General features: G+C 52.9%; 1 protein-coding gene across 2 annotated transcripts in view; it reads left to right on the plus strand.

Moving 5' to 3' along the window:
- Nucleotides 1-655: 655 nt before the first annotated feature.
- SLC2A9 (solute carrier family 2 member 9) overlaps nt 656-26,314 on the plus strand; it is a 251,137-nt gene continuing 225,478 nt past the window's right edge. Inside the window, exon 1 of one of the 2 annotated variants that reach the window (XM_045474551.1) lies at nt 656-917. The gene's annotated coding sequence lies outside the window, so the exon portion shown is untranslated. Of the gene's footprint in view, nt 918-22,924; nt 23,500-26,314 lie in introns of those variants that run through there. The other variant, XM_045474553.1, reaches the window with a different exon arrangement.

The raw sequence follows: 26,314 nt of genomic DNA on the forward strand, positions 1-26,314 counted from the left end.
GTAGACCTTGCATAAAGCTGATTGCCCTCCATAATGCTGGGGACCATCTAATCAATTGAAGGCTTTCAGAGGGAAAAGACTGACCTCCTTTGAGCACGAAGGAACTCTGCAGCAGACAGTCTTTGGACTTGGACTTCAACTCTTCTCTGGGTCTACAGCGTGCTGGGCTGCCCTGCAGATTTTGGATATGTGTCTCCATCAATCATATGAGCCAATTCCTTAAAATAATCTCTCTCTCTCTCTGGTTGACCTCCGGTTGAACACAATCATAAATAAAGCACCCCACTTTCGTTTTCTTTGGAAATGCACAACTAGAGAATGGATGATGCAGAGGCATGGGGAGAGGAATACGGATCACCGGATCCAGTTGAAATGGCGGCATAAAGACAGAAATAACCCTGGGAGACATCTGGCAAATGTCTGGAGACTTTTTTGTTGTCTCAAGGGGGTGGAGGATGAGGGGCTGGGCCTGGGGCTGGGGGTGTAAGAGCGATACTGGGCATCAAGTGGGCAGAGGGGCCGGGATGCTACTAAACATCCTGAAATGCATGGAATTATCGTTAAAATGTAACAGTGCCATTGTTTGCGAAACCCGGACTGGAGTGGGGCAATAGTGAGTCATTAAGGAAATTAACATCTCACCCCTTGAAAGGAGGAGGATTGTGGTCAGATCGGGAAGGAGCTCTGAAGAGGCAACAGGAATCCAGTCAGCAGATTGGACAAACAGCCTGGGGGCAGCTAGTACTGAAAAAGCCACGGGACTTCACGGAAACTCTTGAGAGACCAGCCCTACCGCGGAGGTAGGACTGGCTGTCCAGCCAGCAGGAATCTCAAGGCCATCATGTGGCTCCAATTAGTTCCTAAGTGGCCGTGAGCTCAGAAGCTCTCCCCAAGGTCTGAGCCCAAGACCGGAGGTGGTGAGTAGCCTTCTGGCTGCAGCTCATGTTGTTGTTTTAAATATCGGGGTGGGGGGGGGGGGCGGGGGCCCAGTGGGCAGAGCGGGGGGCCAGAGTTCTGGGCTTCTCTCTCTACGGTGCGGACTGAAGTGTGCACACGGCGTCCCATCCTGAATTCTCAGGAACTGGGGTACGTGGCGGGGGGAGCGGCTGGGTGGCATGTCCCGAACACAAGGCTGAATGTAGACAGCCCTCGAGGAGGGTTTATTAAAGCGTTCACGAAGACGTGGAAAGGGTGAATTGGTGATAAATTAATGACACTTCAGTTCTCTCATCTGTAAAAGGGGGAAAGTAAGAAGGCGAAGGTGGTCGCGTGAGGCCAGTGGAGTGATACAGTAACATGGTTGAGAAAGTCAAGCGTCCTTTAGAAAACCCCCCGTGTGGGGCACCCGGGTGGCTCGGTCGGTTAAGCGTCAGGCTCTTGATTTCAGGTCAGGTCATGATCTCACAGTTGGTGGGTTTGAGCCCCGCATCGGGCTCCGCACCTAACAGTGTAGAACCTGGGTGGGATTCTCTCTCCCTCTGTCTCTGTTGCAACCCCCACTTGTGCTCTCGCTCTCTCTCAAAATAAATAAATAAAAATAAATAGCACCCCCCCCACACACAGATGCTACTCTCCTGTGGGTTTTACACCCCAGAGCATGTTTCCAGGACAGCATTAAAAACAAACAAAACAAAAAGTCACAGCAAAGCAGGGCCACACCGAGATGGAAGGCAACCAGCACACGTGACCGAGGGCAGCAGAAGCGGGTGGGACACACACGTGGGTGGTCGGCCACAGGGCACTTTAAGGGAAGGGGCCAGTGAACCGGGAGAAGAGGTCCTTTGGGTCAGGAGTACACGTGCACCCTCTTCAAACGTGTGAGTGTCTGTCCCGGGGAGCAGAGGTAGCCTTGATCCTCGCTGCCCTTAGATGCCAAACACAAAGCCCAGCGAGGGACAGACAGAGAAGCAGATTTCAGCGCACCTAGACATCCTGGGAGGGAGTTGGGGTGAGCTGCGGGGTCCGTGGAAAGAGCACGCAGCCTTGACTCTGTTTTCTTTGGCAGGGTGGTGGGGACAAGTTATTTCAACTCTTTGAGACTCCATTTCAATATCCCTTAAACAGGAGCATTGTAATTCTTCCATAATACTAGCAATCATGGCAAAAACATTCGTACTGTATCTTCTCTGTGCCCCGGGCCCTGTTCTCACCTCTTTCTGTGGAGTAACACACTTGCGACTCACGGCAGCTTGCGATACAGGTGCCACTATCATTGCTGTAGTCAACAGAGAGGAGGCTCAGAGAAGGGGAGTGGCCAGGGTCACACGGCAAGTACGGGGTACAGTCGTCGTACAGGGTACGATCTCTGTAGGACACGGGGTCTCTGCAGGACACAGCATGGAATGTGGCTCTCCTGAATCTCCCTCCACCTATCAGATGTCACCCAAACCGCAGCGTGTGTGATTATCAGCGTGCCGTGATGGCACCGTGCCGTGCAGTTTCTGGATCAGAATTGAACAACCTCAGCAGTCTGAAGGTGCGGACAGAAGCCAGCGAGTTGGCGTAAAACGGAGATCGGCGGCAACGCCATTCTGCACTTACTCAGATTCAGTCACCCAGACTCTCACTGCACTGCTCGGACCGCTTCTGGAATGTTCCGGTCCATGCTGGGGGCTCCTCTGTTGAGAGGCATCCCAACAAGCCGATATCTACTCGGTGAACTGACGAGGGAGGTCACCAGGGACAAATTCATAGATGACAGATTGCAACAGAGTATTTGTAATATCTGAAACTGACGTGACCACGTGCACCTTTGGGGAGCAAACCCCTCTACACAGTCGAAAATCTACACTGTATGATTTTTGACTCCCTCCCCCCAGTTTAACTACTGATAGGCTACTGTTGACGGGAAGACCGATGGATTCATAAATAGCCCATATTTTACATGTTATATGTGTTTTATGCTATATTCTTACAATAAAGTAAGCTAGAGAAATGTTACTAAGAAATTCACAAGGAAGAGAAAATACCCAGCGCCATAGAAGTCCACTCGCACAGTTCAAACCTGTGTTGTTTAAGGGCCAGCTGTATACCCACAATGCACAAGGGACTTCTCTGGAAATTACCAAGAAAGACAGGAACGACTATGGAAGTGGACTATGGAAACGGCTATGGAAACGGAACGACTATGGCAAAGGATCTTGATGGGCAAATCACAGACGTGGAAAACAGGAAGCCTGACCAATGCTTTGAGGAGATGCCGCTGGGGCTGATTCCCAGAGGCTTGCCTGTGAAATCAGTGCACCCGTTAGACGGGTCGTGCTGGGAGCGTGGGGTTGACTCACTGCTGAGTCGAGGCCCTCTTGTGTGAGGCACAGGAAGGTCTAGCCGCTTGGGGCGATGCTTTCTTAGTGGGCGATGCTCAGTGTCGGTGGGGATGTGGGCTTGGGAACCCACCTCCCTGGAGGTGGGGAGGTGGCCGGGGCAAACTTTCTCTGGTTAAATGTACCGGGTGGCTCAGTCAGTTAAGCATCCAACTTCAGCTCAGCTCATGATCTCAAGGTTTGTGGGTTCGAGCCCCGCATCGGGCTCTGTGCTGTCAGCTCAGAACCTGGAGCCTGCTTCAGATTCTGTGTCTCCCTCTCTCTCTTATTTATTTATTGAGAAAGGGAGATAATGTGAGCAGGGAGGGGCAGAGAGAGAGATTGAGAGAGAGAGAATACCAAGCAGGCTCCACACTGTCAGTGCAGAGACCAACGCAGGGCTCGATCTCACAAACCATGAGATTATGACCTAAGCTGACACCAAGAGCCGGACGCTTAAGCGACTGAGCCACCCAGGCGCCCCTGACTTTCTAGCATTCCGACTTCAGTTAAGATTCTTACCCAACCGTCCATGACGTTTTGCGGAATACAAATTCCTAGAAGAAAAATAACCAGTGGCATATATTAAGCCCAGTTGCCAAGCACGACGCTAAGGATGTTACGTCTGTGTCAGGTAACCCTACAGCAACCCCACGAAGCAGGTAGGATGTTTATCATCTCCGCTTTACCGATGAAGGAACAGAAACCAGAGAGGTTGGGTAACTTTCCCAAGGTCACACAGCTGGACTATAAACCCAGGCTGTCTGAGTCCAGGCTCCACACTTCCGGGAAGCTGGACTTAGTGTGGGAGGCCGTGCAGAACCCCTAGCCTGGCGTGGCCCCTGCTCTTCTCATGGCTAACTTCATTCTGGATGGATCAGTGAACCACCCTGGGCCTTGGCTTTCTTGGTGTCTGCGGTGGATTGAGACGGTGTTCCCTCCTGTGGTTGTTATGAGGTTTAACATCTGCAAGGTAGTCAACAAATGACTGTCGTTAATGTGTCATTGTTTTTGCACGGCTCACGTGTTCCCTCGAGGGGTCAGGGCCCAAGGTCCTAGAATGAGCGTGGGATGCTGTGTTCCACGCGTGGACCCATTGGGGTGGCTAGAGGATCCCCAAGGAGCGAATGTTGGAGGGAGGGTGGTGGCTGCATTTAAGAGGGAAGAAAAGGCTGGGGCGCCTGGGTGGGTCAGTCAGTGAAGCATCCGACTTCGGCTCAGGCCCTGATCTCACGGTTCGTGGGTTCGAGCCCCGCGTCGGGCTCTGGGCTGACAGCTCGGAGCCTGGAGCCTGCCTCGGATTCTGTGTCTCCCCCTCTCTCTGACCCTCCCCTGCTTGTGCTCTATTTCTCTCTCAAAAATAAATAAATAAGCATTAAAAAAAACAAAACAAAACTAAGAGGGAAGAAAAGGAGGGCTGAGACGCTGGGCCCTGGCAAGGAGACCGGGTGAGTTCAGCTGATTGACGTGGGCCCAGAAAGTCCAGCCAGGGCCCTCACCAGCCAGCCGAGCACAGGTGAGGCTCTGGATGCTTGAACAGGGGAGGGAAAGACATCGGGGAGAGGCAGCCCCCAGGCTTTGGCACCGACAGATCTGACTTAGAGTCTCACCTCATCTCCGCCCGCGTCTGACCTCGACACCGTCCTCAGGCTTTCCTTGCTCAGACACGGGCTCTGGATGGTGCCCTTGCAGAGCGCTTGGGGACTGGATGACATGAGTTCAGGCATACAGGGTGCCTGGCAGGTGGCCGTCACCACCCCGCCTTCCCTGCACGTCGAGGGCCAGGGACGCAGGGGCCTGAGCACAGCTGGCCTTGGACCCGGGCTTCCCTCGTGACCACAGACAAAGGGTCCAATTCGCCTTCTTGGGTTTCCTGCTTTCTTCTTTACAAAAACAGGAAGGAACACTGCTGCTGTCCCTTATCAAATCCCCCACATGGGTTTCAGTCAATGCAGCCATTTCTTACAGGAAACATGTAGTTTGTTTTTGTTTTTTTTTTTTAATCTTGACTCTTAGAAGATCAAAATGGCTTTTTTAATGAAATATTAAAAGTCAGAACTGGGAGAAAATAGCACCAGACAAAAGAGGGGAAGCCTCTAAAATTTGATTTGTTTCCCTGTGTTCCCGTCTTGCTCTCCCACCAAAACCCAGCGGAAGAATGGACCCACGTTATGACTGACCTTACAAATGGGGTCCCGGCTCTCTTGGGAGCCCTTGCAGCCTCCCGGGTCTCTCGGGAGCCCTTGACAGCCTGTCCCCAGGAAGTAGCTCGTCTTTGATTTTTATGCACGTGCATTTCAATACGGGGAAACAGGAGAGGGAAAAGGGGTAATCATGAAGCATTGTGGGAGGTAAGCATTGGGACCGGAGAGGTTGTCAGACATTAATCGGACGGGCTGATGGGCTGGGTTCCTCTGCATCCTTCCCGGGCTTCCGAGGGGACAATTTTCACGGGAGGAATCAGGATATAATTTCCTGGCTGAGGACCTCGGCTCTGCTCTCGGTGCCGCTCCAACCTCCGGATGAAATTGCCCTGCCGGGGATTTCCAGGCAGCGGATGGGAGCAGACCCTGGCAAGAAGGTCATCTCAATGTGGGGTCCTCGCCTGGCAGATTGCCTGTCCTTCCTCTGCCCTCTGGCGCCGCACTTATCACGACTGTGTTTGACTTCACGAACTGGTGTTTTGGAAACGTGGGTGTAAGTGCTTGATTCTCACGGTGTGGACTGGTGCTGTCCGTACCTAAGTGCTGCGCACGAACGCACTCCAGTCATAATAGTCCAGCTGGCCGTTAATGCGCCTTTAGCGCTAAGTCAATGAGCTTTTGTTGGGCCCTTTCTATGAGTCAGCCACCATGCTGACTGTTGGGGGTACGCTGACAGGGACAGACACACAGTCCCCGCTTGGGGGAGATAGCAAACATCGGCGACAGACAGAATGATCGTAAAGGGTGACAGACACCCGGAAGGACGCAAACCAGGGGCTGGACGGAGAGAAAGACGGCATGGAGGCAGCGAAGGGGGTCCTCCCAGTGCGGGGGGAAGCCGGCAGTGACCCCACAGGAGAGGTAGCTGAGAACGGTGGCAGCCAGGGGAGAGGAGAGGTGGAGGTGAGAGACAGGTTGGATCTAGAACCGGTGCGTGTTGCTGATGCACGGTGAGGTCGAAAGGAAAGCAAGGAAGAACCAGGATGCCACCAAGGTTTCTAGCTACCCAAGGGAGCTGGAAGAACTGCATCCTGAGACGGGGCCACGGGGGGCCCAGAATGGGGGAACGTTTAGGAGAGAAACTCAAGAGTCTGTGAGTCACCCAGGTGACGATGTCCAGTGCGTAGCTGGACGTGTGGGTCTGAAGCTGTCAGCCTACAGGGTCCTCGACCTTCGAGGTACATGTGATCTGGTGGGGATCAGTGTTTGTAATGAACTGTCGCATGCATGACAAAGCCAAGACTTCCATTAGGCAGAAAACAGGGACATTAGGCAAACAGAGGGACACCCACCAACCCTGTAGGGGAGGTGGGTAGTGTAAGGAAAGGACACTTGGACGGAGTCATGAAGGAGGAGTACATGGAGAAGGCATTTAGGTGGAGGGACAGCCTGGGAAAAGACTCATAATATCTAGAGAACAGTGAGGAAGTGCCTGGTGCCGCGTGGGTGGGCAGCCAGGAAACAGGACGCTGGAGAGTAACGCAAGGGCCACCTGCCAGACAGCCTCTTAAGCCATGCCGTGTGCCCCGGCCTTGGGCCACAAAGTAGATGACCAGACGCACCACCTGAAGTCCTGGCAATGGACGCTGTCCTCCAGTCATTATCTTTCCGGCCCCCTCGGAGTGGCTGCAGGTCAGCTGTAGACCATTTGGGCTTGCCCCCGGGCCAAGCTGATGCACCTGCGAGCCAAGCTCAGATTACTCTCTCGCTCTATCAGCTGGCGCCATGGGCTGAATGCTCGTGTCCCCCTGTTGAAGTCCTGCCCCCGCTGCAACGGTATCTGGAGACAAAGTCTTCAGGAGAGTAATTGTGGTTAAATAAGCTCATAAGGGGTGGGGAGGGGCTCTGATCTGATAGGACCAGTGTCCTTAAAGCAGAGACACTATGGAAGTGGTCCTTTCTCTCTCTCTCTCTCTCTCTGTGCTTCTGTGCTACGTGAGGACACTATAAGAAGGTGGCCATCTGCCAGCCAGGAGGAGAGCTCTCACAAGAACCCGACCCTGCTGGAACCTTGATCTTGGACTCTCCAGCCTCCAGAGCTGTGAGAAGGCAAATTCCTGTGGTTTGTGTCACTCATTCATGGTATCGTTGGCCAAAGGTGTCTGCTGCAGGAGAAGCATCAGCTGAGGGAGAAGCATCAGCTGAGGGAGAAGCATCAGCTGAGGGAGAAACACAGCTGAGGGAGAAGCATCAGTGCCATAGAGGCAGATGACCTGGGGCCTGGGGCACCTGTTCATGCAGTTTGCAGGGCTCTCTGGACCTTCAGCCCCCTCTGTTCCACTTCCCAGGGCCTATCCGATCCTAGCAAATGTCAAGGTCATGAGTGGCCACATGCTCAGATGGCGTGGCATCCTCAGATACAGTTTCTCCTAAGGCCCAGCAGCATGCCGGGAGCTGTTTTCAAACAGTGCCCAGTCCTCTGCTGTGGATGGCACAGTCTTGCTCTAGACTCTTGGCGGTCTGCACCGTGCCTCTCCCGGTGGGGCCTGCAGGGTCTCCATCTGATATCTTTCCCCACAGATGCCTGTGGTTCTGCGGGATCTACTGGGCTGGACAGCACAGGGGCAAGGCTGCTTACGCCTCTTCCCGGACCCGTACACGGGCTTTGCCTACCTTGGGGTCCCACGCGAACCTTCCACATCTGACACATAGGTGGAAATCATATCCCCAGTTGTGCAACGTGTGCCTCTCAAACCTGGAGAGGTTGAATGTCTTTCCCAAGGGTAGGAGATAGACGTGCAAGACTCTGTCCTTTACCCGAGAGAGGATGTTCCAGCATGGTCTCCACCAGTGGACCCCAAAGAGCTTCATTGATGTGACCCTTGGCCCTTTGGGCTCTAGGCCTTTGGGATCTTGTCTGGTTTACCTCCCTCCCACCTTCCAGAATGAATATGCTTTGCCAAAGCACACAGAATTAGTACTTCATGCTTTTCAAGGGCACTTAACACAATGCCATCGACATGGCGAACCATTGCCACGTCCCGTAGGATGTCCAGATGGTCTAGGTCCCTTTGCGCTGCCGTCACAACAACAGAAGAATGAGTAGAGCCCTAGAGGAAGGCCATACGTGGGTACCATCTTGTCCCATGTGGATGTAAACTGCTTCTGATCGTTCTCTCTCATCAGTGTAGAAAAAGATCTAGTTGCCCATGAATAGCTGCATTCAGCATACTCAAAAGCATCCACACTAGAAAACTCACGATATCAGTCAGTAACTACAGCTGGGCATCTACTACTGGGTTAAGTTCCCAAAGTTCCAGGGTCTTTTGCTCTGACCTGTAGAGTTCTTGTGGGGTCAGCCTGGTGAATCACGTGGGGATATCACAGGGACCACTACTCCTGGATGCCTCAATACTCTGAGGGTGGTGCTGACCTCTGCAAATAATAATCTAACACATTTTGTAAACAATGTAATATTGTTTCTCATTTACTATCTCGGCACGGGATGGAAGTTCTCGGGCTTTCTTAGGCAATATCTCTCACTCTGCAGGTCAAGGAACCGATGTGAGAGTTCTTCCAGGGTCTTAGCATGTCTTTCCTAAACACATTCAGGACCCAGGGAAACGACTGCAGGGTGGGTTTGGTGACTCAGTGTACCCACTATATGACATACCTGGGCCAGAACGATACTGACTACTTGATTCCTGTATAGCTGATTCTAATGGGGGGCTGTGACCACTAGAATAGCAGTGCCAGCCCAGAGCCTGTATCCAATGCCCGATGGCTCATTTGCCCCAGTGTATGGTTACTTGAGTACATGGCCACAGAGTCTGGGGGATTAAATGGGGGAATTCCTACCATATCCACCTGCCGTCCCACCTGAATTCAAGGGAACCTGCTCTTTGTACCCTTGTATCAGATAGTCGTTGGCTGAGTCTGGGGGCCACCACAACCATCTGCTGAGAGCAAGGGGCGGACGGGGAGGTTACGGGACCAAGGAAAGTAAAGGAGGCTTGACAAACACTATGGAGAGTGAGGTGCTGGGAGCACCACCCCTGTTTGAGCATGGCGCCCTGCCCTAGGGACTGAATCCACAGGCCGGCTAGCCCATCCGTGGGGCAGAAGACGAAGTGGAGACTTAGCCACCCGGGCTTGGGGTTCTGCCAGAAAACGGTGAAGGCAGACAGGGAGAAGTATTGTTTAGGACACTGGTATGGGACGTTGAGTTCAAATCTCAAGTCTGACTCAGACGAGGACACTATAGAACGGGGAAGGCTGCCGGACCTGGAAGAAGCTGGTGACCACGGACTACGACAGTCAGAAATGGAGCAAGATGAATGCATACTGGATTCACGTCCTGGGGCTGCCACAACTCTCACCATCCTGGGTCCAACCCTCCACCTGTAAGGCTCACCTCCCTTGTCTCCACCCACTCTTGGCCCCACCGGATTCTGCCTTTACTTGAAAGGTTAACACGTCGTCAGCATGGACTTCTTTGGCATTCATGTGGACTTTTAAAAAATGTTGCATTAGATATTTATCTTGATGATTGAGGGTTTTGGTGCCTCCGGAGGTTTTGCTGCCAACACGAATGCCTCACCTACCTCACCCTAGCCCCAGCTCTGAGAGAAGGGGCAGCTAGAGAAGTAGAGGAAACACAAGAACACAGGATCTTGGAAGCCAAGGAAAGAAGGTTTATCAAGAAGCTGATACAACAGGATGAGGGGCAACATCACGTGAAATGAATCAAGCCGGACATAGAAAGTCATGAATTATAGAATCTCATTTCTATGAGCTGTTTGTAATACCAAAAAAGGGAAAACAACATACCTGACCGACTGGCTAAATGACATGTGGTCACCGCAAAACTAGAAGCTAAAACAGCCATTGAAAATGATGCTGGGGACGCCTGGGTGGCTCAGTCGGTTAAGCATCCAACTCTCGGTTTTGGCTCAGGTCATGATCTCACAGTCATGAGATCGAGCCCCGCGTTGGGTTCTGTGCTGAGGGTGGAGCCGGCTTGGGATTCTCTCTCCCTCTCCCTCCGCCCCTCCCTGCAACCCCCCTCAAAAAACAATGATGTTAATGAAGAGAAATCTTCTGGAATGTCAACTGGAGGAAGCAGGATGAGAAAGTATAAACAGAGTAGCAACAACTGTTTAGAATTCTATGCAAAATAGTTACATACACGAAGAAAAGAGGGCATCCTGTGTGATTCCACTTCCATAAAACTCTTAAAAATGCAAACTAATCCGCAGGGACAGAAAGCGAATCAGTGGCCGCGGGATGGAAGGATCACAAAGAGGCACCGGGCAAGCTGATACATATGCCCACTATTTTAATGGGGTGATGGGTTCACAGATGTGTCAACATGTGTCAACGCTAATTAAACAGGTACACTTAAAAATATGGTAACACAGTTAAGTATCACATTCTCCGTTTTACAGATGAAGACATTAGGACTCAGACTTCAGGAACCTTGTACAGAGAGAGAGTCATGCAATTTGAAGAGGAGGAATCCAGACTTTACTCGCCCTCGTGTCTGTGCTCGTATCTGTTATGCTATCTCTTGGGATGATAGCAGTAAACCCGGGGTGCCTGGGTGGCTGTCGGGTGAGCGGCCAACTCTTGATTTTGGTGCAGGTCATGATCTCACGGTTCATCAATCGGAGCCCCACATCGGGCTTGGTGCCGTGCGGAGGCTGCCCAGGATTCTCTCTCTCTGCCCCTCCCGCCCCACTCTCAAAATAAATACATAAATATTTTTTAAAAAAGCAAAACAGTAAATGCCTCTCACCACCGGCTGTAAGGGATGCATAGATCCTTGGCAAGGCTCATTCAGTCTCCTGGGATAACACTATCGATGAACGCTGGCTGTTGCTAGAGCTCATAACCCAATCCTTTCCACTGAAAGCCAGCAAAGAAGACTCGGTCCCTTAGAGATGGAGAAAGGATTTGGCCATTCAGGGCTTCTTGAAGTACATATTTTAGGAATGCTAAACTGCCACGGGTACCTGACCTCTACAGAGCCACGTGTGGGAATATCTGGTCCAGAAGCTTGTCCTAAATGAAATCTCTGCCATTTGCAGAATCGCCCCTTTTCTGCTCTCATCACTGCCTCCCTTGTGATTAAAAGTGCCCATCAGTAAAGGATGAGACTGCCATCACAATTCCCTCCCCGAGTCACTGGGCTCAGTAAGGCCTCGGTGCTGGCAGCGCCCGGTGCAGAGCCCTAGGGCCGGATGCAGGAGTCGTTAATTCCTGAATTGGCCGCGTTGGACCAATCCAGGAAGCAGGTGACACTTGGATCAGGTGGGGGTGACCAGGCAGAGAAGGCAGAGGAAGTGGGCGGGTGCACACAGGCCGGGTGGTGTCACACACTCACCTCACAGAATCGAGTCAGTGGTGAGGGCCAGCAGGTGGCCTCTCATTCAGGAACCCCGATGCCCGAGTCCCGCTGCAAGCCTGTATCTGGGCTCAGCGGGGAAAGGCTGTCGCGTTCATTAACGACGTCTGCCATGGCAGTGGGAGGGGAGAGTGACGGTTCAAAAACCCTGCATTTGCTGCTTCTTGGTCAGTAAAGGCTAGAACTGGATGAGGAGGCCAGGTGGTGGAGGCTTGCACGGTCTGCTGAAGAATTTGGGCTTTTGGTGGATACCAGAGATTTTAAACTTAGCTTCCCCATTTTTATTTATTTTTTATTTGTTCATTAAAAAATTTTTTTAATGTTTGCTTTTGAGAGAGAGAGAAAGAGACAGAGCACGAGCAGGGGAGGGGCAGAGAGAGAGGGAGACACGGAATCCGCAGCAGGCTCCAGGCTCCGAGCTGTCAGCACAGAGCTCGACGCGGGGCTCGAACCCACGAAGCGTGAGATCATGACCTGAGCCGAAGTTGGACGTTTAACCGACTGAGCCACCGAGGCGCCCCTAATATATATTTTTTGAAGTGGATTTTTATTTATTTTGAGAGAGAGAGAGAGAGCGGGAGAGGGGCAGAGAGAGAGAGGGGGACAGAGTTCCAAGCAGGCTCTGCGGTCAGTGCAGAGCCTGACGCGGGGCTTGAACTCACGAACCGTGAGATCATGACCTGAGCCCAAATCAAGAATCGGATGTTGAGCCACCCAGATGCCCCTAGCTTAGCTTCTCTATTCTTAAAACAGAAAGTACCATATCCAGAAGATTTCAGGGTAGATACTGAGGATTTCTTGAAAAAGGCAAGACTCAGGTTGAATTTAGAGAGAGGACTATGGTCCAGAGAAGCAGAGGGTGGAAACAGCATGTTCTGGAGGGACACGGTGTCCGCTGGGACGCGGTCAGAGACGGAAGGAGACTGTCGCGGCCAGGTAGACACGGGGCTCTGGCAAAGCCGGCTTGGTGTGGCGCACTGGGGCTGGCGGACGGGGTGACGGGTTACAACCACACACCTGCCTTACTCACCTCATCGCTGCAAGACAAACAACCTTGGAATTTTCCAGGCATCTCGTGCAACGCAAGAGGCTCCAATCAGGTACAATTAGCCACAAAGGGCAGCAGTTGGCTTTTCACAGAGCATTGGACAAGAGGAGGAGATTGAGTTGGGTGTTCATCTTTGGCACTCGAAGATGATAAAGGAATATGTGTTATCAGGAAGTGGGGGTGGGGTGTGTGGGGGGGTGAGCCTTCCTCACCTGCTCCCCAGTGGCTGCCTATGCATTTTAGTTCACTGCAGTGCTTGTCCTGCTCAGGGAGGTTCGAATTTTTCCTTCCCAAAAAGGGAATCGGGGCTCGGCGTGCTTATGTAACGTGCCCAGCGTCACGGGGCTAAGTCATCAGAATTGGAACCGCACCCCCATGCCCGTGTGTCTGAACACAAAGTCCCTGGGCTGCCCACCCTTCCCAGAGCGTTTGAAGGAGGACAGTGGGGTTGCTTCAGCACAGGCTGAGGGCACGGGCCAAACGGTGACCCAGCGAGGCCTTCCCCGTGCGCCAGGCCACCCTCGGAACCGCCGTGCGAGTGGGTCGCTACTCCTGGCCTCACCCTGGTCTAAACCTCCATCATCCCTCGTGTGGACCAGTCTGGGTCTTCCTGCGGCCACTTCATCGCCGTCCTCCCGCCTCCCCCCAGTGCTGACACCCCAGGCCTGCCTGACCTGCCGACCTCATCGTCCCCCACAACCCCTGCCCAAGTTTGAAGACCTTCAGCCCTTTCCCACTGCTCTTAGGATTCAACCCCACTTGCCTAACGTCGTCTATTAAGGCAGGCCTGGCCCAGCCCCACGGTCGGTCCCTCAAACCCTCTCCCCCACCCCATCCACACATGTCAGACTAACACTCCTCAGCTTAGGTCAGCATCTCCTGCCGTGGCCTCTCCTAGCACCTTACACCACTTTCTAGAATTTTCCATAATCGCACCTGAACATCTATTCAAGCGTGTGCGTGTTTAATGTCTGATTCCCCAGGATGTGTAAGGGCCAGGAAGGCAGGCCCCTTTTCTGCCTGGTTCGGTTCTGGGCCCATAGAGGGGGCCTGACACAGAGCGGAGGCTCACTTACATCAGTCCGTACCATTGAATGAATGAGTGAGTGAATGAATGAGTGAGTGAATAAATGAATGCATGAGTGGGTGACCCTCAAACAGCACAGCTGCACGCCTCCTCTCCAAGACCCTGTTCTACCTCTGTTGAGGTATGCTGGAACATTCTCTGTCTGTGACTGTCCCCCACCCCCATCCACCGTGCATCCTAGGGGATAGGAACGAAGCCTTATTCATCTGAGTATCCACGGCTCTCAGAATGGAGAATGAAGTCGGCCTCAGAGTATGTGGTATTTTCCTCCCCCAGTTCTGGAACCAGCCACGGCGCTCTGAGTCATCTGTGTCTTTATTTCTAAAATGAAGTTCTGTAACATGACTCCCCTGATCCCTTCATTGCTAGGGCTGATATTCTAGGCTTTCAAAACCAGAAGGATTCACTGTTTCCTTTAGACATGAGATCATTTTGGCAGTTCCTGTTAGGGTCCTACTGTGCCCGTCAACAGAGGCTTTGGAACCCCTCTGAGAGTCGACCTCCAAAACGCAGCTGTCTTGGGCAACCCCGGGAGCAGAGAGGCCTCCGCATTTGCTTTGGAAAATCCACAACAGCATCTCGTTGGTCATTGGTCCTTAGCTGATCAGGAAAGCTGAAGCTAATTAGATTAGGCTCAGCAAACAAGGCAGCCTGTTTGCAAACTGCTTTCTTTTTATTTAAAAAAAATTTTTTTTACATCTTATTTATTTTTGAGAGAGAGAGAGAGCGCGCACGAGCACAAGAGGGGGAGAGGCAGAGAGAGAGGGAGACACAGAATCCGAAGCAGGCTCCAGACTCTGAGCTGTCAGCACAGAGCCCGATGCGGGGCTCGAACCCACGAACCCTGAGATCATGACCCAAGCCAAAGTCGGACGCTCAACTGACTGAGCCACCCAGGCGCCCCTTGCAAACTGCTTTCTTGCAATTAGGCTTTGCCAGGAAAGGCAAGGTCATGCGCTGACCTATTAGCCACACAAGTGATTGAATGACGACAGATCTGATCTTTCTAATGCTGATTAAAACTTGACTTCTCAAATAGAGATGGAATTTTATTCCTTCTTTTCTAATCTTAAAAGAAACCATGGGGCGCCTGGGTGGCGCAGTCGGTTAAGCGTCCGACTTCAGCCAGGTCACGATCTCGCGGTCCGGGAGTTCGAGCCCCGCGTCAGGCTCTGGGCTGATGGCTCAGAGCCTGGAGCCTGTTTCCGATTCTGTGTCTCCCTCTCTCTCTGCCCCTCCCCCGTTCATGCTCTGTCTCTCTCTGTCCCAAAAATAAATAAACGCTGAAAAAAAAAAATTAAAAAAAAAAAAAAAAAAAAAAAAAGAAACCAGAAGGAGCTAACGGCAGGGGTGAGCGTGGTGAAGATAGACTGGATGGGGGGTGCTCATGCACACACACTTGACCCTGATGCCCAGCCTTTGGAAAGCCTCTTCCTCAGCTGTTGTCACAAACCAGTGCACATCTAGAGTCCCGACACCCCTCAGTCCAACGTCGCTGGAAGGCAGGTGGCTCACTTCTCTGCCCCAGACACAGCAGAGAAAGTGTGATGTTCTGATCCAGCCACTGAACTAACTTCCCGGCAGTGGAAGAGTCGGGATTTGGGGTCCTGTAAGCCTCAGTTTCCAAATCTGGCAGGATGATAATGGCCTCCCGCAGCGAGTTGCTGTGGAGATCACAAGGTCACTCACATGATGGGGCCCAGGGGAGCCTAGTTCATGCGAGATGCTCAGTGAGAAGAATTCTGTCTTTCTTTGGACGTGGACCCAAAAGACCAGAAGGGCCTTTACATCTAGTCCAGGGTTGCTCAAAGCATGGAACTCAGGGTCCTTCTTGGTTGCCTGCTCGAGCATGCTTTTATTTACGTGTTTATGCCTATATTTTCATGCCTATTAGGTTGCTTGCCTATCATTGCTTCAGGCGGTGGTCCTCAACCATAACCACACCTTCCAATTGCCCGGGGAGCCTTTAAAATGCTCCAGCCCACAGAGGGGCGTGGCTTTGAGATTTTATACAACATCCTGCGAGCACCATTAGTGTGAACAGCCAGGATGGGAACGACTGGCTTAGGGCAAAGCTGGGTAAAAACTAGAAATAACTCAAAAGTAACATAGCATCAAGGCGCCAAGCTAAGGCTGAAGTCTGGGAAACACGAATCAGCCAATGGTTTGTTTGAAGGCCACGTTTTGGGATCATCTGCGGATGGAGGGGTTGGGGGCGGGCAGTGGTGCTTGTGAAGTTTCAGATGCCTTGTCCCCTGCCAGGTCCGTTAAGTCAGAATCGCGAGGTGTGGACCTGGAAAATCTGTGTTCCCGTCAGTCTGCCTGGCCCTGGTTCTCTGGAGGGCATTTGGGAGCTACTCATTTTGTGAAGGTCAAGGCCTCGCTCAGGAGGAAGGGAGGCAGGGCGTGGCCTGCCCGACAGTGGAGAGAAGGGGACGCTGACCAGCCAATGTCAGTTAGTCACACTGCCAACTGTAGGGTTGAGCCTACATTCACTGCAGGCAGCCAGGGGCACCGAGGCTGCGATTCTGGGTGCACTGGGGGGTTCTTTGGGGAAGGAGGGGTGGTGAGGCTTCTGAGTATGTCCAACCAGGTCCCTAGGACTTGAAGGAGACAGAGAGTGGTAGGTCCAGGAGGGTCCGTATGGCAGGAGCGTTTCCTGGGTGGTAACTTGCGGGTAAGCTTCGTGTTCAGACGGGTAGCGGGATGGTGAGTCACTCCCTGTCTAGAACCTCCAATATTTGCTGCCCAGAAGGCACAGGTGGATCATCTGGAGAATTCCATACCTACTCATCCCGCTCTTCCTGCAGCCTGGTCGCAGTACTCGCTGGGAGACTGTGGAGAGACTCAAGAGGAAGGAAACCCCTGCGTGCTGAGCAACACCCCCCCCCCCCGTCCCCCACCGCCAGCAAGGGTCTACACCAAAGGCCACGGCCGAGCCACTTAGCCTCTGAGTCTCAGTGTATGCATCTCGAAAATGGGTTCTCACAGGATGGTCGGGGGGGATGGGATGCAAGAGTGTATCTCGGGCTCCGGCCCAGGATAGGCTCCTGATAATAACACGTGGTTACCTGTCATAGGACAAACCTGGAGCATCCTGATGTCCACCTTTGCTTCTGCACCGAGCTCTGGCTTGGCTGCAGAGCCCAGCTAGCTCATTTCAGGGGCTCTCTCTAATGCCTTTGAAGTGACTCTTTCAGAGGCGCCTGGGTGGCTCAGTCGCTTAAACGTCCAACTTCGGCTCAGGTCACGATCATGGTTTCGAGCCCCGCGTCGGGCTCTGTGCTGACAGCTCGGAGCCTGGAGCCCGCTTCGGATTCTGTGTCTCCCTCTCTCTGCCCCTCCCCTGCTTGCACTCTGTCGCTCTGTGTCTCAAAAATAAATAAATATTTAAAACATTAAAAAAAAAAAAAAGATGTTTTGTAAACAATGACCCTTTCCGTTCAACTCCGTTCAAGATACTCTGACTTGAGAGCTCTCCAGGAAGTGGTAGCCTCTCGTAGCTGGAAGGAAGCCAGCTGGGGGGGGGGGGGGGCGGGGGTGGTTGTTGAAGCCTGTAAGAGGGACAGGGGGGTCCCCTGTTCCTTTGAGCATCCCTGCTCCGAGTCTGGTCCAGTAGGACCCCACTGGGCAGGGATGGTGGCAGCTCTTGACTTTATTCCAGCCTTCCAGCCTGGCGGGGGGACACTTGCCAAAGCTCATTCCCAGGCTCTCGTTGAAAACAGCAGAGACAATGCAAATGAACTAGTAACCAGAATGAATAAAAATGTTATTGAATATAGCCACTTACTTACATACTTGGATGGATGGATGGATGGATGGATGGTTGGATGGATGGGGGAGGATGGACTGAGTGTGACAACTTTGAGAACTGCAGACGGGAAGAGCCATGGGGAGTGTGAATGCCTCATTGTCATGGGAGAAGTAGTGGGGAGAGGCCTGAGCCGAGAACCAGGACGCCCAGTGTCGCTGTGACTCATTTACAGCCCAGTTTCCTCCCTGCCCTTCAGTCTTCTCACCAGTACACCGTGTGGGTCGATCCAGCCCACAAAATTCTGGGCAGGGCTCTCTCTGATGATGAATGTGAAGGTATTCTGTAAACTGCACAACTCTCTAAAACTGTGATTTTTTTCCCCCCAGTTATCACTTAATTTGCATTATATCATCGGTTCCCCACAACAATCTGTGCAACAGGGAGGAGCCTCCCCAAGTCCAGAAGGTCCCGAAGTCACACTCCCACATCGCTATGCGAGCTTTGCTTGATGGGGTCCTTTCTAGGCAGCCCAGCCACATTCCTGTAAAGATACAGGGAAAGTGGGAAAAGCTCCCATGGGAGACAGGAGTCCAGGCACTCGGTGAAATTCAGTTCTCGGTGCCTGCACCCTGCCTCTACCGGAAATGTCTGCTACAACCCTGTCTCCCTCTCCACTTGATGGGTCTTACTCATCACTCATTCATTACTTCTTAGCATATTAGTCCTGTTTTGTCTGTTTTATTTTAATGCCAGCGCCCTCAAATCTTCCCAGAGTCAGACGGGTCATAACAACAAATACGTACGTGGAGGGAACCACCAAGGCTTGGGTGGTGTGGGCAGAACGGCATCTTCCAAAAAGACGTGTTGATGTCCTAGCCACCCCATAGCTCAGAATGTGAACCTATTTGGAAATAGGGTCAATCCAGATCTAATTGGTTAAATAAAGTCATACTGGAGTAGGGTGGGGGCCTAATCCAATATGGTGGATGTCTTTATAAGGAGAGGACGCACAGGGAGAGGGCCGAGGGAAGACGCAGAGAGACCGAGGCTGGAGTTATGGCTGCAAGCCAAGGAATGCCAAGGATGGTCAAGGACACCAGACCCTAAGAGAAAGTCACAGAACAGATTCTCCCCTAGAGCCTTCAAGACGGCATGGTCATGCCAACACCTTGATCTCAGCCTTGTAGCCTCCGGAACTGTGAGGAAGTAGGTTTCTATTGTTTTAAACTCCCCCGTTTGTGGAATTTTGTTATGCGGCCTGAGGAAATGAATGCCCTCGGGAACCGAGGGCTCTGATGCCCAGCCCTGCCTCCACTGCACACACTGGCTGTGCATCCTTGGGCAAGTCCCTGGACAGCACATTTCCCGTCTGCAAAGACAACGAGTTGTGTCGGATCGGTATTTGTCAACTTTGCCATTAGTTAGAATTACTTGGGATGCCTATTAAAATTATAGCTGATTATTTTTTTTAATGTGTATTTATTTTTGAGAGGGGAGCGCAGGGAGGAGACACAGAATCCAAAGCAGGTTCCAGGCTCCTAGCGGTCAGCACAGAGCCTGATGTGGGGCTCAAACCCACGAACCATCCGATCGTGACCTGAGCCGAAGTCAGACGCTTAACAAACTGAGCCCCCCGGGCGCCCCTAAAATCACGGCTTATTAGTCAGACCCTTCCTCCGGATTTTCGGAATCAGCAGGTCTACGTTTCGAAAATCTATGTTTTTGAGAAACTCTCCAGGTGGTAGCAATGCCTGGCGTCTTGCTGTTGCTGCCCTCTGGTGTTCTAGATTTCTCAAGGGTCAAGCTTTGCCCCTTGACCCCACAGGCTCTAGGGTAAGCCTACCGTGGATGGTGCGTGTGGAAACCTGTGTCCGTGTCCGCGTCTCCAGCACATTGCTGGGAAGATGGCCAGTGTGCCTGGCGGGGGCGGGGGGGGGAGTCAGGCACCGATCGAAGGGCAAATCATCTCTCCTGCAAACGTCCTGCTCTGGGAGGTGCCATCAAGGACCCCACTTGCTTCTCTGGGACGATCCGTCATCCTCCTCACCCACTGACTGTCCTTCTTCTGGAAACTCCTCTGCTTCACGCACAGGGAGCTGTCCCTCTGGGCTGCCAGGGAGTGAGTCTCCGGGGCGTGTGTGTGTGGCTATCGTAACACACGTTGTAAGTATTGTAACTCGTCCACATGGCTCCACCCCTCCCTGCCTTCACGTCATTGTTCACATGGGTACCTTCCAGGTGAGGCCTTCCAGAACCATCTTTTTAAAATTTGCAATGTCCCCCCCCACCCACAGCCCTCCATACCCCCTACTTTCTGTTTTTTCCATGGCACCTATCCAAATCCAATAAACTAGACTTGACTTGACTTACATGCGTGGTCTACGATCTGACTCCTTTCCCTCGAACGTAAGCTCACGAGGGCAGGAAGTTTTGTCCGTGCGTTCTCATCACTCCATCCGCCGTGCCTGGAACAGTGTCGGGACCCCGGCACATGCTCCTGTCAGTGCCTGCCGAATGAATGACGGAGCCTTCCCCACTGCTGTGTGTCTGTCTCCCTCCTCCGAGTGTGAACCCCTTACAGGAGGGGCTTTATCTGATTCGTTTCTGTACCTCCAGCAATTAACATAGGACCTGGCTCTTAGTACATCCTGGGGAAGCCTTTGTCGAAGAAATGAACGAGGAAACGAACGAACAAATGAGCGCATGAGCAGGGTTTGCGTGGCCAAATGCAGGGAAAAAGTGTCCATTTGTGGCCTCGCCTGTGGCTGCTTCTCAGGGTGGAATGAGCCCCCGACATAGCCTCTGGCACATTCATAGCCCCAACAGGTCATGCAGGGCTGTAAAGGTTGAACTAAGTGGTCAAGTCCGGCCAGCCTGGGCACAACAGTGACATCAGCGGGGGTGTCAGTCCTGCTCCTGCCCCTTCTCCCTTCGCCAGATGGAGCACGTGACTTCCCCTGATTTTGTGCAAGAAACTGGCCTCTTGGCCCCAGCCCCGCGGAGGGAGAGCCTCTGTTTGCTCAGCTGTCCCCAGCAGCTGCTTCTCAGGGAACAGACAGACAGAAAAGGGCACCAGCTTCAAGTTCACCGTCCACGCCCTGTGTTTCCTGGCCCAGCTGCACGTGGATGTGCCATTTTGTGTTTTTTTCCCCCGGGCCCCTCGCTCTGGCCCAAGCTTTGGCAGACCCAGGAGAGCCACGGTCCGCCTTGGGAGGCTAAGGTGCTTGTGGGTCTCTCTTCCAAATCCACTGCTGTTTCTCCAGCCTTAGAGCTGTCACAAGCCAGGAAAGGACCACCTGCCGGCAGGCTGCAGAGTGAATGGGGGAGTCTGGCCGGCGCTCCTGCTGAGCGGGCGAGGTCCTCTCTTGCTGCAGAAGCCGCTGGGGTCCATTTCCTCTCTGTGGTGCAGGGGCATGGGCCCTGCAGACTTCTCCGGAGCAGGGAAGAGTCTTTGCTGCTTTGGACAGAGGGTGAGCCTGAATGGTCCATGCACGACCCCAGCCCGCGTGCAGCCAGGCCGGGAGAGTGGGGCCGGCAGCTGGGGCTCCAGGGTCAAGGGGATCTCAGAACCCTCATCCATCCGGCTGGGGGGGAAAGGGCCTGTAATCTTACCCTTCAAGGTAAGAGCCAGTGCAGGAGACAGATTCAGAACTCTGCTAAGCACACAATTCAAAGGAACACGTGGCTTCTGTTCATTTTTTTTTTCTGTTTAGGCTTCCTTGGAAGTTAGTTCATTGGCTTAATTCATTCTTTCCTTCACAGAAACAAAGCGGCCTGCTTTATTCATTGATCTGTTCGTTCCTTTAAGTAGCATATTGGTTTCCTCCCATTCATCCTTCTGCTAATTAATTCATTAGTTAATGAATTCATTGGAAGTATTTATCGAGCTCCGTGTTCCCGACTGCATTCTAGGTGCCAGGCACAGCAGTAAACGTGACTGGGTGGCTGGGCTAGGGTTTCAGGAGGAAACAGAACCCACCCCAGACAAGTCTAGGGACTTACAAAGGTGTGGGGAGGGGTAAAGGAACAGATGGACAATGGCCAGGCTCTCCATGATGCTGAGGCTCACTCTGGGCGCAAGGGAAGGAGGTGGTATTGAGAAGGAGGAGGGCCGTCTCCCCTTGGGGAGGGTACAAATGTCGCCAGAGCTGCTGAACTGGGGGGACTGGGCCGCAGGGGAGATGCCCGACCTCCTTGTCTTCCCACCCTTTGACTTCCTGCCCACACCTCCCTTGGGCCGATGGCTTCTTGCAAGGGAGTCAGCCGATGCTGTCCGTTAGGGCCGGCGTCCCAGGGCAAGAGCAGGACAGGGAAGGTGGGAACTGGAGCCACGGGGGCAGGAAGGGTGGCCAGCACATGACCCGATCCCAGCTCTCTGGGCTACACATTCTAGCCGGAGGATCCAGGTCGACGAACAGGTAAACACTCATCGGACGGCGACTGGAGCCCTTCAAAAGTAAACCAGCGCAGGATAGATGGGAGATTATGGGGGTGATTAATCACCAGCTTGCATTTTATATCGGGTAGTCAGGGGGTCCTTTCCAACGGCCCCTGTTGGGGTGCAGACCAGAGCAAAGTGAGCTGTGAGCCCTTTGCAGATCTGGGGGGTTGGGGGTGGGGGGGGGGAATGTTCCAGGCAGAGGAACAGCAGGTACAAAATGTCCTGAGACAAGAGTGTACTAGAGCCAAAGGGATCCAGTTGGCCAGAGTGGAGGGGCAGGGGGAAGAGAGAGGGGGGAACAGCATTAGCGCGAGTCATCAGAGTCAGAGGCTATAGCATTTGCTGAGGCCTGAGGACATAATCCTGAGCTGAGAGGGTCGGGAGCCATGGGGAGGGGCATTTTCTGAGCACAGGAGGGAGGAGATCCAACCTACATTATAAGGAGCTCTTGGCTGCTCTGTGGGGAAGTGGCGGGGGGGGGGCAGGGGCAGGGGCAGGGAGAGCAGGCTGGAGGGGAGGCCGAGGCACTGGCTCCTCCCAGGGCTGGCATGACCGCTCGGACTAGGGCTGAGAAGCAAGAACTGATGGGAGGCGGTCAGATTCTGGATCCAGGAAGAAGGGTGTGGACAGCAGGTCCTCCCGGGAAGGGTGATGCCACTGACCGGCGCGGGAGGACCGTGGAGGAGCTGGTTTGGACAGGGCGGGAGGGAGGGCGGCAGGCTGGGGACCTGGCAAGTCTGAGATAATAATTATTCATGCAGGTGTGGGAGCTCAGCCAGCCCAGGGGGACCGCCCTGGCTCCAGACGCATGACTGTCTCTGAGCACTTGCCGTGCTAGAGACCGACCCGGCCGCTCCACCGGCGTCATTTGGTCACTTAATTCTGAGGTTCCTCTCAGGACCCAAGTGCCCATGTCCTGTGGGCTGGCCAGGAACGCGGCACACCTGGGCTGGGGTAGAACCTGGGCGTCATCAGCAGGCAGGTGGGAGCAGAGCCGCCCAGGCAGCAAATGCAGAGGGAACAAGCACGGGGAAGGGGAGGAGGCCCCGGAGAAGAATGTGGAAGGCGGCCAGAGACGCGGGAGAGAACCAAGCAGTGGCTCAGCGAGCAGCTCCGACGAGCGCTTCCGGGTCTCAGGAAAATCCAAGCAACCGGTGTCTGGTCCACAGCCTGTCCTTTGACATCTAAGCCACATGCTGAGTCTCCCTGGGGAACGCAAACTCACAGAGACCTGCTCCGGGCCGCCGAAGGCTGTGGCTCTCGTGGGTCACCTCTGCTCGAGCTGAACACCAGCCTGGGAGAAACTCTGAATGAACAGCTAAGTATAAATATTTGCTTGGACTCGCTGCATTTCATAAATGATTAACTTGGACGTGTTAAAAATAGGCACAAGTTTCAGGTGTTGAGTGTTATGTCCACATGTTACTGATCTCCACGGAGGGACATGGTGTCCTGGTTTTGATTACGGGTAAGGAAGTTGAGCTCAGAGAGGTTGAGTGAGTAGTTTGAGGTCACACTGCTGGCTGGTGGCAAGCTGGGTCACTGTGTGGGTGCCAGAGCCCTGTTCCTTCAGCTTCAACCAGACCCGTGAGCCAGGACGAGGGTTTGTATCTTAGAACATTCTGCTCCCCACCCCCCCCCCCCCGCTTTTTTTTAAACAGGTCGGTATTTCAGACTTCTTTCATAGTGGTAATTAAAGCATGCATGGGTCTGACCATGCTTTTTTTTTTTAATGTTTATTTCTTTATTTTTAATTTTTTAATGTTTATTGTTTATTTTTGAGAGAGAGAGAGAGAGAGAGAGAGAGCGAGAGCATGCAGGGGAGGGGCAGAGAGAGACAGACAGAATCCGAAGCAGGTTCCAGGCTGTGAGCTGTCAGCACAGAGCCCGACCCTGGGTTCTAATTCACGAACTGTGAGATCATGACCTGAGCTGAAGTCGGACGCTTAACTGACAGAGCCACCCAGACCCCCCTGACCATGCTTCTTCTTAAAGGGCTTGTGAGGTCTTCTTAAAGGGCTTGTAACAGTCCCACGAGGGCTCTGGTAAAACCCAAAGTGATACCAAGCCACCGTGTGATAAGCAGAGATAGCCTCTTTGAGCTTGCTTGCTTGCTTTCTTTCTTTCTTTCTTTCTTTCTTTCTTTCTTTCTTTCTTTTTTAAAGTTCTCTACCCTAATTTCTGACTTTCATAAAAGTAAAGAGCACTCCTGTCAGTTTTCTTCCGGAAGTATTCTCAGTGACAAACGGAACCCCTTGTTTGCCTTTAGTTTTGAGTGTAGAAGTTGTATATTACTTAAAATTAGCTCTAGTCTTCGGTGAAGGCTCAACTCTCCCACTTTTTTATGTATTTAAATTCAAGTGAGTTAGGGGCGCCTGGGTGGCTCAGTCGGTTAAGCGTCCGACTTCAGCCAGGTCACGATCTCGCGGTTCGTGAGTTCGAGCCCCGCGTCGGGCTCTGGGCTGATGGCTCAGAGCCTGGAGCCTGCTTCCCAATCTGTGTCTCCCTCTCTCTCTGCCCCTCCCCCCTTCATGCTCTGTCTCTCTCTGTCTCAAAAATAAATAAACGTTAAAAGAAAAAAATTCAAGTGAGTTAACAGACGGTGGAGTATTGGTCTCAGGAGTAGAACCCAGTGATTCGTCATTTCCATATGACACCCAGGGCTCATCCCAACAAGTCCCCTCCTTCATGCCTATTAGTACCCATCACCCATTTAGCCCATCCCCCGGCCCACCTCCCCTCCAGCAACCCTCAGTTTGTTCTCTGTTGTTAAGAGTCTCTTATGGTTTGCTTCCCTCTCTGTTTTTATCTTATGTTATTTTTCCTCCCCTTCCCCCGTGGTCATCTGTTTTGTTTCTTAAATTCCACATATGAGTGAAATCCTATGGTATTTGTCTCTCTCTGACTTATTTCCCTGACTCAAATTCTGAGAGCGTCTCTGGTGCTGCATTGGAGTTCACTGACTTTTCTCATCAAGAAGGGTTCATTTGGGGGATCAACTGTCCACATCAGGACCAGCCCAGTCCCGGGGGCTTCCTGGTGGGCCTTCCAGATAAGGGAGCCGAGTGTGGGGAGGCCCAGATGCAACCGCTAGAAGGGGCCAAGCGGACAAGGGTGATTGCTGGTCACATACCGGCATGGACGGGGGCAGAAAAGCTGTGTAACAGGTGGCCCCTGGAAGGTTGTGACTGCATCAACGGAGACACCGTGCATCCGGGTTCTGGAAACACACAGACAGCGTGGGAAGCAGGCAGTGAGAGAACAGCCTGGTTAGGAGGGTCCCTGACCCACAGCTGCTGGACGCTCAGTGCCATCGCCACCAGACGCAGGCTAGAGAACGCTTCGAGTCGCTCCGTGTCGGCCCCGGGGAGCCAGGCTGGCAGGAGCCCCCCCGCAGCCAGTCCAGGCTGAGCACTCTTATGGGAGTTTTCTGAGGGCAAGAGAGAGCTCAGCAGGCATTGTGGCTTTTCTGGTCAGTTAGTCACCAAATATGCATTAAGTGCCTACTATGTGCCGAACTCTGTTCCGTGCGCTGGGACAACAGCAGTGATAAGAGACAAGGTCCCTGCCCCCCCACCCCCACCCCGCCATGGGGTTGCATTCTGCAGGGGAGGAAAGACAAGAGCCCCCAAAACAAATAGACAAAAACGGTAACTTCAGGTAGTAAGTATGTGGAAGAAAATAAAAGGTAATGGAAGAGAGAAAAAGAGGGAAGGAGGGAGAGAGAGGAGCAGGAGAGGGGAAAGGAGGAAGAGGAGGAAGGGAGGGATGGACAGACAGGCAGGCAGGCAGACTTGGGGTCGGGGTATTGGGGTGGTGAGGTTCTGGAGTCGACAGCCAAGAAAGAATTCTTGAGACGTCTTTGGTGCAAGAATGGTGACTTTATGAGAGCACGGGGACAGGGTCCATGGGCAGAAAAGCTACACTGGGTTGTGAACAGTGGCTGGTTATATACTATGGAGTTGGGGAGGTAAAGTCAAAGGGAGGCCCCCAGAAGGACTTTCATGTGCTAAAGAGGACTCAGGAGACACCGGAGGCATTGCTGTGGTCAAGCCAAGGTTGTTTTCCCTCTAGTAAGGCATTAACATTAGGACGGTAGGGTTTCCTGGGGAAAGGATATACTCTCTTTGCC

Source organism: Leopardus geoffroyi, chromosome B1, assembly GCF_018350155.1.
Source record: "Leopardus geoffroyi isolate Oge1 chromosome B1, O.geoffroyi_Oge1_pat1.0, whole genome shotgun sequence".
In the NCBI taxonomy this organism is placed as follows: domain Eukaryota; kingdom Metazoa; phylum Chordata; class Mammalia; order Carnivora; family Felidae; genus Leopardus; species Leopardus geoffroyi.